The following is a 13,851-nucleotide window of genomic DNA, read 5'->3' on the forward strand; positions in this document are numbered from 1 at the left end:
TGAAAATACTGCACACAAAATTAGTCAAGTGCAAAAAAAAGCCAGAAACCACTTTAAGTCCCTTTTCAGAGAACAAGCTAATGCTAGTAAAATATGGATACTTAGGAATTCACAAAGGACTAACTAAATGAGGGTTAGTAAGCAGTTCCCACCACTATTTTTCACTATTGCTATATTTAATTATTTTATCTTTATGCTTGCTGATATTATTTTTGCATATACCTGTACACATACACACACTTTTATGGCAGAAGGGGGTGAGGGAAGAGTTTGGAGAGAAAGCTGGTGAGCTTGCAGATCATGACGGTGGCGACATGGGAGCACGACCACAGGGATCTCTCAGCACCAGTCTCAGGACTGCAGAGCAATGGCTTTCTGGGGTGTATGGACCCTGTGAGTGCCTAAATGGCTGCTCCCATGCAGGAAGGGGAATGGTCTTATAAAGCTGCAGTCTCTGCTCTTCCAGAACCAAAATCCCATACTCCCTCTATAAATGCTATTTCCATGGCACAACTCTTGAACAATCAGCCTCTCTAAATGGAAACATAGCTACTTATACAACTGTAAGAAAACAACTCAAAAACCCAAACAATCTACTCCAAACAGCAGAGTTTCAGTCCAGTCTCAAAGTACAAATGGTATGGGCTTTTCCTTATAACTTTTGTGTTTCTCTTACCAAATTTCATGGCTTCCTCTTAAAATGCTGGGTCTTCCCTGCTCTAAATAGCCCTTGTTCAGACTGCTGGAGTCAGAGGTTCGGAGCAAAGGCTGTTCAGGACATGGTGCAGCCACTTCCCTTTTCTAACCACTGAAGCAAAACTCTTCAGATATCAATAGGGGGCTGTGCCACCTTTCAAAATTCATGCCCGACTTACACTGCGTCAGCTGAAAAAGAACAAAACAAGAAATGTTTCTCTGATGTCCTCCCAGTGTACCTAACTGCTATATACTAGCCTGAGGTGGCTGGGGTGGTAGGGCATCAGCTCTGGGGGTATCTTTGAATTTTAGTTCTCTGGGGTATCTTTCGGTTTTAGTTCTCTGGGGTATCTTTAAAACCCAGTAAAACTTGCTTGAAATGCCCGGGTATACAATGACCCACTTTGCTAAGTGCAGTAGAACCATCCCATCACCGTGCAAGGAGCATTTGCTTTCTATTGGAAGTAAAGGTTCACCTGTTTCTAGTGAATTTTGAACAACTTTCATTGCCTTGGCAAGAAATTAAGAGTCCTTTCCCGACTTTCCTCCATTTTGCCAGTAGGAAGGAGAGAGAACAGCTACCCCAGCTGTGCTGTCTCTCCAGCACGGTGTACACATGGTCACCAAGAACAGCTTTCAACAGCTGGAGAGCAGTCCTATCCTGGAGAAATGAAGCTGTGCTAGATACTGTAAAATTAGGAGTAGACAATGTTTGGTGTGAAAAAAAATCCATTTCCCTGGTTTCCAATGACCATTATCATTGTTGCCTGCATCCAGCTAGACCAAAACATCCTGACAGCTCCAGCTGTGCTTGTTCCTGCTTCATCAAGCTAGGACAGGGCAATAGAGTGGATTCAAAAGCTCTGGGACCAGCACTGTACAGATCAGCAAGACTTTCCATTAATGCTGTGTGATCGCGGCTACCCTGAGTACTACCCTGATCACTACAACTGTGAAGGGGGCTTTCTGATAAAAACAGATTTTGGTGTCAGGTTAAAAAAAAAAAAAAACCAATAGGTTTAAAATATGTACAGTATCCACCAGAAATGGGGAGCAGTGGGGGCAGCCATTAGTCAACCAAGTTGCTCTGAACTGGCAAACTCCAGACCAGGGATGTGCAAATGTACCACTCAAGCGGGGACCCTTTCTGCCTCCAGTCTCACACAAGTGGCATTCATCCCTTTAGCTGCTATTCCACCCTTTCTGACTACTTAGGCTATGGGCACAGGAACACACTAACTTTTGGCAAGCTACCTTGATTTGTAAAAGCTGTAAATGACAACACAACTCTTAAAAGCACTGCAGACTTACCTGAAGAGCAGCAAAAACACCAGCGGATGAGTCAGGGCAAATCATGTCACACTTCCAATCACTTGCACAGTGTAATTTCCTCCAGGTTTATGACTTTGGTGTCAGCTCCTTGCTCAGGGGTGCCTAGTCTTACAAAGCCTGAGCTAGTCACACAGCAAGGTTTAATGCTGATAACTCTACCTCCAAAATCCTTGTTTTGTGTGCGCTGTGGATAGCACAGGACAGAGCAGGGAAAAGGCAGCAGCTACTCTCTTAAGCTCCTTTTGAAGCTTCTGGTATTTCATGGCTATCCGAGTGCCAATTAGGACTCTGATTTAAAGTTTCAGCAGTCCCCAAGGACAACAGCAGCCACAGCAGAAAACTAAATACTTGAGTTTTCCTTTGCCTTACACTGATCAAGGAAACACTGACACCAATACATTTTCCCATTTCTCTGTGACTATTATTTGCAACCAAAAAATAACTTCTAGCCAAAAGAGTAGAGAGAGTTGGGCAGAATGGTGAATGGGGCCCAGTGTGTTTTCCTTCTTAGGAAACAAATGAAATTATCATCTTGTGCCAACCACAACAAGGCTGCAAGAGTCAACCTACGTGGATAATTCCTTTTATCTGATCACCTCTTACACTGTACACCCAAGCAAAGCAGTCCCTCTTCTTAGTAATTTGGCCCATTTATTCTCCATGCTTCTTAAGAAATTATTAAGAAAAGCAGGCAAATTATGGGCCTGGAAATCTACATGGTTCTGTTTTGTACAAAGCGTTGTGACCTTTTTCTGCTGTCCAATAACTACAAAGTGTCTTGCTTTTAAAAGTTCAAACTTGTCATGTTGTTAATCCTGGATAATGACAAGCACGCACCATATATTTGAAAGATATTGGTTGGAAAATAAAAATGATATTAACATTCAAATTGATTAACCTTTGCAGGGATGCCGTATTATACTGGCAGGAGATGGGCTGAATATCAACAGTACTATTTCAGGTGTCCAATTGAAGTGCTCTGATTCACCACCCCTACAGGCACCCATTTCCTCCCTCTGGCTCAGGGGAAAAGCTGGCCTCCTCGTGGCACCCGCTGCCTCTTCCACTGTTTCCTTTAATATGCTTTAAGGCTTGACACACGCCTTCAAACCACCACGATCCAAGCAATGGTGCCAAGGATGGAAGACCAGGGTAGTAGAAAACCTTTGCCAATCTGCCTAGGTACTTATGGTTTTCACTCCTGGCTGGCTGTTCATTGGAGCAACCTGCAGGTACGTCCCACCTCAGGTGCTGGGGTTCAGCCCAGTGAGCTTCCTGATGCACCTTTGCTGTGGCCACAGCCAGCACTGGGCATGACTGGCAGGGGATGCTGCCGGCTGCTGCTTCTCATGGAAGACCCAAATTCAGCTTTTTGAGTGCTCCGTTGGTGTTTCAGTGCAAAGTCAGCCAGCTCAGCTTAAAGGCAATTGTGTCAGTCTCACTACTCTAGCAAGCAAGGGAAGGACCAGCCTGCTTGAAGCTATTCCCCAGCCAGGCACAGAGTCCAGCTGGAAGCAGCAAAGCCTACCTTATGCAGAACTAGAGGGTCAAAATGGTCAAAATTGCTAGTAAAGGTATTTGTAAAGTCTCTAAAATTTCTGAAACTCACCGCAAAAAGTAATAAAAGTATTGTCATATCTGCCATTCAGTTTGGGTACCAGAATTGGGGTTGCAATGAGTTTTGATTAAAAAGAAGATTTTTAAATTTTTTTAAGAAAAAGCATTTAAATTGCTTCTTTTAGAGACAACTACATCTCCTTTCTTTTTAAATCAGTGGCCAGGAGTGTAAAATGAAGAATAAGAAATCTCAAGTGCCTGAGAAAGGCAATGAAAGTTGGTGTCCATAGTAGTAGGAAACGATATATTTGTCCTCATTTCCTATTCTGAGTCCATGTGCAAGATGGGCCTCACACTGCAGTATGGGGCAGTATGAACCAAAAGAGCAAATGGCAAGAATGAACACACCTTGGAAAGAGAAACAGGAATCAGTGAATGGGAACTGCCCTGCAGAAAAAGTGTAAACTGCACCGATTTTATTGCTATTGTACGTCCTGAAAAGGGGACAATCCAGTGTAGGTAGGTGGGGAATGATAGGGTACATTAATTCAAATTGGAAAACAATATCTACTTCACACAGACTTCACAAACAAAAGACAATCTCTACTTATTTAAATCCAAAAATGTTTTGCATCTAGGCTTGTGCTGCTTACGTTATCCTCCATAAATGGACAAACGATACCATTCTTTTCATTACCTAGAAAGTATAGCATTCAAGGAAATAAAGCCCTGGCTAATAGCTATACCTTGGGGAAAAAAAAAAAGTAATATGCAGGAGAAACCTGGCTAGACTTAAAGGGTATTCAGCTGCTTCTCCAACCTACACAGCAATTGCCTTCTCAGGCTATAAATTGTGAGAAAGGGAACAATTGGAATCTGAAAGTGCTTTTACGATTACCACTTACTGTTTGTGGAGCTTGTATGTTTTCAAAGGTATCACCATTAAACGGCAAACTCTGATTAAAAAGATGAAACATAAGATTTTTATTTATAAGTAATACTAAATAATCTCCAGCTCCTTTTTATTGCACATAAAAGCTAGATGAGAATTTAGAAGTTCTATTTTTAAAGCTGCTGTTATTAGCCAGACCAAAATATTAAAAGAATGTTAACCAAGGCATATATAAGGCACTAAAAGTGCATAGAGTTCAGATCCTGTTTTTATTTAAATGAGTAAGCACTTCGACCCTGACTTCTAGAGGAACGGTTGAATCTGGGAACTATGTAGGCAGCGATTCATGCGGTACAGGTCATCTTTCTTTTGTATAGCTCCACTGCCAATCTCCACCCCATCATCCTGGTTTCAGCCCTCTAATGGGCTCCAACAACTTAGCAAAAATGTCAGAGGATGAAGAGGACGTTGTCTCCTCACTGTGCTAAACACCAGGATGAAGTAGGGAAACCATAAGGAACACCATCCCCAATCCACAGCATTATCAGAAGACACCTCCTCCTGATCTGCTTTTGGGGTACCAGACAACCAAATCACCTACTGAACCATAACCAGCACTACACACCAGCTGCTAAACATACCCCCTTGTTTTCCTTTGGTAATTCCTGGGGTACTTCCATACTGTTAATTCTTCTCTAATCACAATCATGGTAACTGTCTCCTGCTGTATTAACATGCCAGTGTATTTACAAATCTTTAGTAATTTAGGCACCATCTGACTGACCGTATTCTAAAAGATCATCTTCTGTGAAGGCCGTTAGTGCTTCTTTCATCTTCTGCAGTTGCAATAGATTTACTCTTGGGCTACCCTTTCTTTTCTTGTACCTTCCTCTTTGTCCTAAATTCTTACTTTATTTTCCACCCCTGCCTGCTTCCCAATGATTACATGTAATCTTCCCTCATAAATATAAGAATATCCATAGATCCCAGTGCAGTGGCCTTCCGTCTAATAGCAACTTAAAGGCGATGAGGGCCAATATGCATACAAGCAAACTGCACAATGCTGTACCTAGACATCCTGTAACGTGGTGGTCTCTTGCCCCCAAAGAAAGGGAGAATTAGAAAAAAATAACATATTTACATCACTGAATTTCAATGCCTCCGAAGAGCTTCCAGTCTTTCATTAGGCCATTTTTGACAGTGAAAATAAAATGGCTGCTATTCCAAGATGGATGGTGGAAGTTACCATACTCTTCACATTCATCAATGTCATCATGAATTGAAACTTTCTTATTGCAGTTATTTCTCTTCCTTAAATGAAGAGGCTGCTTTCAACATACTCTGAGGCAGGACATCAAATTTCTTCTCCCTTCCTCTACCAAGACTGCAAAGCCCCATCCAAACCCCTAGCTGAAACGTTACCAGTCTACACCAAGGCCACTGTTCAGTGTGTGCTGCTGAAATCACTACCAGACATCTGGTAACCAAAGTACCTTTCTGCAGTGTGTGCTGCTTAATAAACAGCCCCAAATAGTATAAAACTGGGGCCCATGATATACTTCTGATACCTCAGCTTGTAACATTCAGTGTGGAAACAGGTCCAGTTCAGCTCCATTTCTTCCCCATGACTGCAACTACGTTACTGAACATCCATCCAGTATTGCTGTGAACTGCAGGATGGCGGTAGCTTTGCACTAGAGACAAGGCTGGACAGAAACGACTTGCTGCTCCCTCCCCGCTCCTCCCCTGCCCAGCACTAGCAATTGCCAACATGTACAAATATCTGGCTTCTAGTCCAAAATCATCCACTGCTTTTCTGAAAGCATCTCTGAAAGCAAAAGTACTGTGAGTAAATTCCTGCCTTTTATGCATTATGTACAAATGCAGCATATTGTTACTATTCCCCTGCACATGTTTTGATACAGAAAAATGTAGTACAAGAAAGGGGTATATAAGTCCTCCCTTTCACATCTGTAAGGCAACAGACTTCAGCTGCAGCTTTCTGACCCAGTCAAAGCAGCAGTCACAGCATGTTCCCCCCCATGCAGAACAAGCCTAGTGTTTGCCAGAATGACAGTACCTGTGCGATTCCCAAGGCACCAAGGATTTGTCTTCTCTCTTTGTCACTGCTGGGCTAGAAGGAGACGTTTCTTGTTTTCAATGAGTGGGAAACAAAACCTCCTCGTTTCTTAGACCTGTATTAATACAACATATTAAAATCTCTCTTCAGTGGGCAGGACTTCTGGGGTTACGTATCAGCAAGGTTGTAAAAATATTTTGATCTTCTCTGCCAAACTTCTTTCTGGAATGAAAGCTACATAGAAGGTTTTTTTTTATAATCCATAGTGACTTCCTGGATATTTTTTATTTATATAGTTATATATATGAAACTACTGATATCTCTATGTAACAACAGATACAGCTCACATTTTTCTAACAAATGAGACTGTGTTACTAGATGTATACTATGAATTGCCTAGAGATACTACCACAGAACTGTATGTTTTATCATGCAAGTTGAAAACTAAATTGTTTTGTTCCCTTGTTGACCGCAATACACACAAGGAACTCTGTAAACTCCAAATTACAGCTGCCGAACTTTTGCACATTCCCTAGTCAATTCAACAAAAATAAAATGGATTCTTGAAATCATTATAATCTGAAGCAACCTGGAAAATATGTTGGTGGAACTAATGGAAAGATGGAGGAAGGAAGAAAAATGTGCCAGGATACATATAACAAAAACACATCTTGCTTGAAGTTTACTGCTTACATGCCCATTGATGGGGAGGGATGCAGCAGCTGAGACGAATGATATAGTGTAAATCTGAAATCATTTATGCTTGGTATGCTACATAATGTCAAGGTTTCAAATCTACATGGATGGCCCCCGCATATCAGTTTTGATGCTAGCTGTTCAAAAGCCATGGAATTACTAGAGTCCCAAATATCAAAACACAGTCAGTCAAAATTACAAATGACAATTGCAAAGCTGTCTTAAGAAATTAAGATGAAAGGCTCAGGAGCTCCACAAAGTCACCAGACTACACAGCCAAAAAACCTTCTTCCAGTCAAAAGAGGAAGAGTCTCCAGTCTCTGCATCTGTGAAAGACAAGGTATTCCACCACCTTTTGCAACAGCTGTCCAAAAGCCATATAAAATGAGAACAATATGGAGAAGTTAAGGGTCAGTATCTGCAGTTAGCATATTTTCTTACATTCCATTATGGAGGGCAAATTCTTTTTTCGGCTGGCTGAAAATATGAAGGAAACTTTTTAAAGAAACAGTGGACATATCAGCTCCAAGCATTCAAAAATCACACACAAATACATGACCTTCAGGAGTCATAAATTCAGCTTAAACATCTGAGATGAAGACTTATTCTCAGTGAAGTAGATTGGATTGCAGATTTGATTTCAACAGAGTATGGATTCCACTCTGCTAGATTTCCTAAAAAGCTTCAGGTTGATTTTATTTGCAGGTCAGGTTTTTAAGCCTGCAAGGTACATCCAAGTTACACTTTCAATTTTCAAAACAAAACCCCTAGATTTTGGAAGAACTGAGATTCTCATTTAAAAAAAAATAAAGAGGCACAGACCTGGAACTTTAAAATATGCCACATTTGAGACACACAATGAGGCAACACTTCCGCAGTTCAGGGCTGTCAAAATCCACCTACTTAATAAACTTCAGCAGGAAGGAAGGGACTAGCATTGTCAACTTTGCTGAAACCTGGCGGGTTTTTTGTTTGTTTTAAATAATGGGTTCTAAATTAACCAAGTGAAATAAAAAGCTTAAGTTTAATTTCAAGAAAAGTCATTTTGGGGTATGGTAAAAGAGCCCCCCCTCCTGACCTGGTATGCACCAGGGTGTGGAGTTTCAAAAAATCAGCAACAAATTCTACTATCCATCTTACCAAGACAGGATTTCACATGGGGATAAATTCCCTTCTACCCAGGCAGCAACCTTTCTGAATAAAAGTTGTGCAGTGCTAAAAATAATAAAAACACAACCTGTTACATTTATCAATGATCGGATACAGTGACAAGGAGCACAATTTGTATAGAGTAGTCAAATTTAGAGAACAGAGGAGTGCAACGGGCTCTAATATATTTTTATTGGGAATGTAACTCTGTGCACAAACACACAAATTTAGGTCATTACAACCTACCAAAACGGAGTTTTTGTAGGCCACTAAGAACCAAACAGACAACTTGCCTTCCAAAAGATTCAGAAAGACAAAGCAAACCCTTAACAAAAAAGAAAGAAGGAAAATATTTTCATCAGTCCACCCAAAACATTACTTGACATAACAATTTAGAGTGGCCCACAGGTCTACATGAGGAAGTACAAGTCCCACAAAATGTGCTCACGTTGGCTGTGAGATGCATAAGTAACTTGTAACTGTGCTGAATTGTTTCTCTTCTCTGTTTCTCAATTTCTGCTTTCCTATCTCTCAATAAATCTGATTAAATTGTGCTTGCTTAGTGAAGGGCAAAGGAAAGAGGAGATGGAACTGGCTAGGATTGAAAAGAAAAGCAAGGAAATGAAAAAGGCAAGAAATAGAAGTTGGGTTATTTTTTTAAAACCTTCTGTACCCTATGACACTTAACACTGTGCAACTTAAAACAGAAAGGGTTTTGGAAAAGCTCAGAACAAATACTGTAAAACAAAGGAAAAAACCAGCTCCAGATAAAACATTTTTCTAAGCTCTGTGCCCAGATTACATTGTAATAACATAAGCAGACGCAGGGGTTGATTTTTAAGTTACCTGTTAGACTCCAGTCTAATCAGCCGTGTAACTAGCTTAAAAAATTGGAAGCTTTTCTCCGCTTTGAAGAGTTACAGAGTTAGACATCAGTTCTTCATACCGCTGTATAAGCCTTTATGTCATGACCACTGAAAAGAGTTCTTCTGTATACACTTCAGACACAGGCACGTAAACCAAATACAGAAGTAGGGGTTTTTTTGTTTTAATCCCCTGAACAAGAAATCACAGGCTGAGAGGGGAGGTGAAACTCAGTTTTCAAAACCTACATTCGTTCAGGGTGCAGTGTTGCTCTCAATTGTGTTGACGGCTGCCCTGTAAAGGAATTTGTGAAGGATTTTCTAAAAAAAAAGCTAATAAAGAAAAATCCGCACCACTTGATGAGGTTCACCGCCACACTTTTTAGCTGACTACTCCATATGATCTTTTGTCTGTCTCCACTCCTCCCCGTCTGTTCAGATGGAACAGTGCCCACTCGCAAATTGGACAGTCCCTGTTGCAGAGATGCCAGATGCAGAATGAATACTTGAACAACAGGAAAAAAAAGTAGCTTACAGACACTTCTGACTGCCAGCGAGACACAGCTGCATTGCAGAAAGCACATTAAAAAAACCAAAAACCAAACCTACACCAAAAAAACAAGAAACAACTGTGGCTAACTTTCAAAAAGATGTAGCTGAATTACAGTTGCAACGTAAACAATTGCCTCGTCGGTCATGCGTGTGAGTGCATTGGCAGGCCAGCAGGTACTGGCAGCAGAAAGTTACTAAGAGTTAAGATTTGCTAGATACATTAATCAAAGAAAAGAAAACTTTTAACTGGGTCAGCTCAGAGGGTGCATTATTTTCATTGTGCATCTCAATGCCAGAGGAAGCCCTGGCCCGCAATGGTTTATCCTCGCTAACATTTCTCACGCTTCTGCTTGTAAGATAGTGATAGGCTGCAAACATCACAAGGTCTGAGAAGTAACATTTCTTACATTTTTTACTGCACTAGAGCCCCAGGAAATGTGGCTTGCCTGCTCATTTACTTCATCAAATATTGAGACTGACATTTTATTCAAATCTATCCCATTTTTTTGTCAATAATTGCAAACCAGTATATTCTATTGTGCAATAGGGAAATGAGGGAAAACAACAGGGACATGAGGGGAAAATCCAGGCACTGAAAAGTGGACCCAGCAAAGCTCCAGACACGGTGATGCTCCCCCCTACCACCATCCAAGAGTTTGCACCTGTAAAAAATACTTTTATTTTCAGATTTCTTCCAGTCTCTGTGGAAATGGGTTCAGGGAAACACAAAAAGCAGCCAGTCAGATATATAACCAGGGTCAAATCTTGTCAGAAGTTCAGGGAAAGATGTCTAGAAGAGGAGCGCAGCTTTTGCTGATGGCTGAAAAGGTGGTGATGACCCATTGAACTGCTGCTTTGCCAGGATAAGAGGTGAACCTGGAGGCATCATCTGACTGTTTTATGACCATAGTGTAACTTTGTGTAAATAGCTGAGATAAATACTGTTTAAAGTCTAAGCTAGGTGGTAAAACTTTTAGGTTCAATCTCACAAGGGCACAGTCCCAACCAACTTCAGTGGCCTCACGAAAAGCCCAGCAGCTGCCATTGCTTCCCCCCCGCTACAGCTTCAACTCTATGCCCTTTTGCCTTAAACTGCTATGAAAACTACTGGATAGGGAATACATTTTTAAACAGGGAACAGTTATTAAATGCTAAATTTCCACCAGCATAAGTAATTTAGTATTAATAATTTCACTTCATAATTAACTTTGCATAACAATAGTAGCCGGATACCCTCATACTGTGATAAGCAACAGGCTCCTCAGCCCTGGAGACAATACAATCAAAACTGACAAAAGAGACAAAAAGGGTAACGTATGGAGAGATTAAGTGAATGTCCAAGGTCACACAGACCGTGTGTCAAAGAGGCTGGAGCTGAACCCAAAGATGTGGAGTTACACTGGCAACTGCTGTTATTTTAATGTTCCTAAAGCAGACAGCCCTAAGGCGGCACAGCAAAGGAAGGTCTATTACAGATCTAGCTTCCATTTGAGGATTAGTTATCCCTGAGGTCAACCAAATCGACCAGCAGAGCAGGGTCTGATCCATCTGCAGTTTAGAAGGCAGTCCTTTATCCGTCACAACTCTACAGTGAATGCTGAAAGAGTTAATAGACATCTTCGGTGGCAGCATTTAATTTGATGTTTTAGACTGACTCTGTTATGAATACTACTGAGACAATGTGAAAGTAGCTGAATGTCACAGCAGTATTAACATGGAGTGATGTTAATGTTTATTAACCTAAAAAGGTTTGGGAGCATTAAGGAATGAAAACAGCTGGGTGTCCCACAAAATCTTTTTCCCTGCCAAGGCCTTATCTCAATTGACTGTTTGCCACCGTGAGTGTCACCTATGCCACTGTTTCTGGTTTTGTCCCTGAATGTCTAAGCATTTTAAATATCCGGTGAGATTACAATACTTCTTTATTTACGTGATGACAAAGAAAAGACAGAAAGGGGTGGCACTGCTTATCTGCTTTTTTACTGTTGAAGTATTAGCAGGTTATCAATATCTCTAAAAGCTATAGCAATTTGATTTTGAAATTGGTTTCATTGCTGCCCTTTTCACCTCATTTCTCAAAAGATTTGGAGTCACATTCTTCATTGATTCTCTTCCTCTGGCCCTAAGGAGATTGAAGAGATACTTAGGTGCAGATGTAATGTTCACTAAAAACTCAAGAAAATCTCCGCACACTTTATCCACCAAGGCTTTGTTTTGATCAGTCTCCCAGCCTGCTTATCATCTACTCAACAAGTTACATACATGTGACAGTGATTTTTAGTATATTTGTGGAACTATCCAAGTGCTGATTATTAAGTTATGTTCAACAATCATCTGCTACCGAAACTCAATCATAAATGCAAATAGAACTTGTAGACAACAAATTCTCCCATGCTGTAAGCAACTGTACATTGTTGTTTCTTTCATTCACTGAATCTTTGATACATAGATACACCCAACTTTGAGCACCGTCTTTTAGATCTGAATAAAACTAATGATTTTCAGTGTTGCCTTCCACATTTGATCACGCAGAGCGGAAGGTATTTAGTTGAAAAAAATATCTTTAGAATATTTATCTTTGCTAATATCTTTAGCAAAGAGGCTAAGGTGCATACTCTGCACTCCTTCTGCGCTTGCGAGGAGGGCTGAGCACATTCCTGCAGTAGTCCAAGTAGTTATGCCTGAACAAGAACACTTTAAAATTGATCCTTCCGAGGTTGGTAAGTCAGTCAATGATTTTGGCTAATAAATCTGGGTTACCTATGGTACCAATGACAATAAACCCATGCCCTTCTTTTGAAGCACAGTTTCTGATCATGTTCCTGGTTTTGGGAAGGACTTTCAATAGTTTTCTCTGCTTGTGAAGGAGGTAATGGCTTGTAGAAAATGAGTCAATTTTCACCATATCACAGAAAAACATTAATTCTGGTGAGCTCTATGTCCTTGTATTGAAGCTACTTGCCTATTTCTTTTTTTCCAGCAACTCATAGGTAAAGGAATCTTTGTGTTCCTGCACCAGAAACATCTATGGAATGCATCTATTTTATTTCATCTTCATTACTTATCCATAAAAATCATGTCTTCATCTGTCACTGTATTCCCACCATTGAAACAAAGGTTTTATTCAAAGTGAATATCCTAAGCAAGAAGCTTCTGCCATCAACCTCTTCACTTAACCAGTGTCTTCTGATACCTACCTTCAGATAGACTGCTACAAGCTACAGCCAATACTATACAGATATTATTTTATATCACATCATTATGAATCACCATAAAACAAAAAAACCATTCTTCTTCAGCCCAGACAGGCATTAAAGACGCAACACATATTGACAGTAACTTCACTACACTGACATATTCTTTTTCCTTGGTACCAGATTACATTTAAATCTAAATCACCCACATAAATAAATAAATAAATAAATGAACAAAAGACCAGGGAAGGATCTGATTCTTTGCAAACGAGAAACTCTGCTACTGATGTCACCAGGTCAGCAAAGAGCAAACTGAGGCTTTTCAACTCGAATTGCCTGATCTGAGGTGAGTTCCCATTTTTAATGAGACATTTACTAAACTTCTGCATATATACAGAAAGCTAATTTGCTTCTTGAGAGATCAGTCATGTTACCATCTCAACCTAATTAGAGCAAATTGTCTTTAAAACAATATTGATTTTAGATTAAAGCTTTCCATTGTATTACCAGTAGGCAGTGTTTCCCTTATTTAACCTTGGTGACAGATAATGTCAAATTCAACAAAAAACTATTTATTAAAGAGCATAGTCAAAGCAATTTTGACTCTTAAAAGAGAAAATCAGTTAAATTGTGCTAATTGCTCTATCAAATAAATATAATACATTCTGTTATAAGGGGAAAAGTTGCATACTCTTTTTTTTTCATTTATAATGTTTCAGAAACATTAGAAAATGTTTCTGCTGCACAGATAAGTTTTCTTTGATTTTTACTGTACCTCCAGATCAGAGTTTGACTCCCATCCTCTGTCTCAAAATGAAACACATTAATGTTCACTTTTCA

This window comes from Gymnogyps californianus, chromosome 1 (genome assembly GCF_018139145.2).
Source record: "Gymnogyps californianus isolate 813 chromosome 1, ASM1813914v2, whole genome shotgun sequence".
In the NCBI taxonomy this organism is placed as follows: Eukaryota; Metazoa; Chordata; class Aves; order Accipitriformes; family Cathartidae; genus Gymnogyps; species Gymnogyps californianus.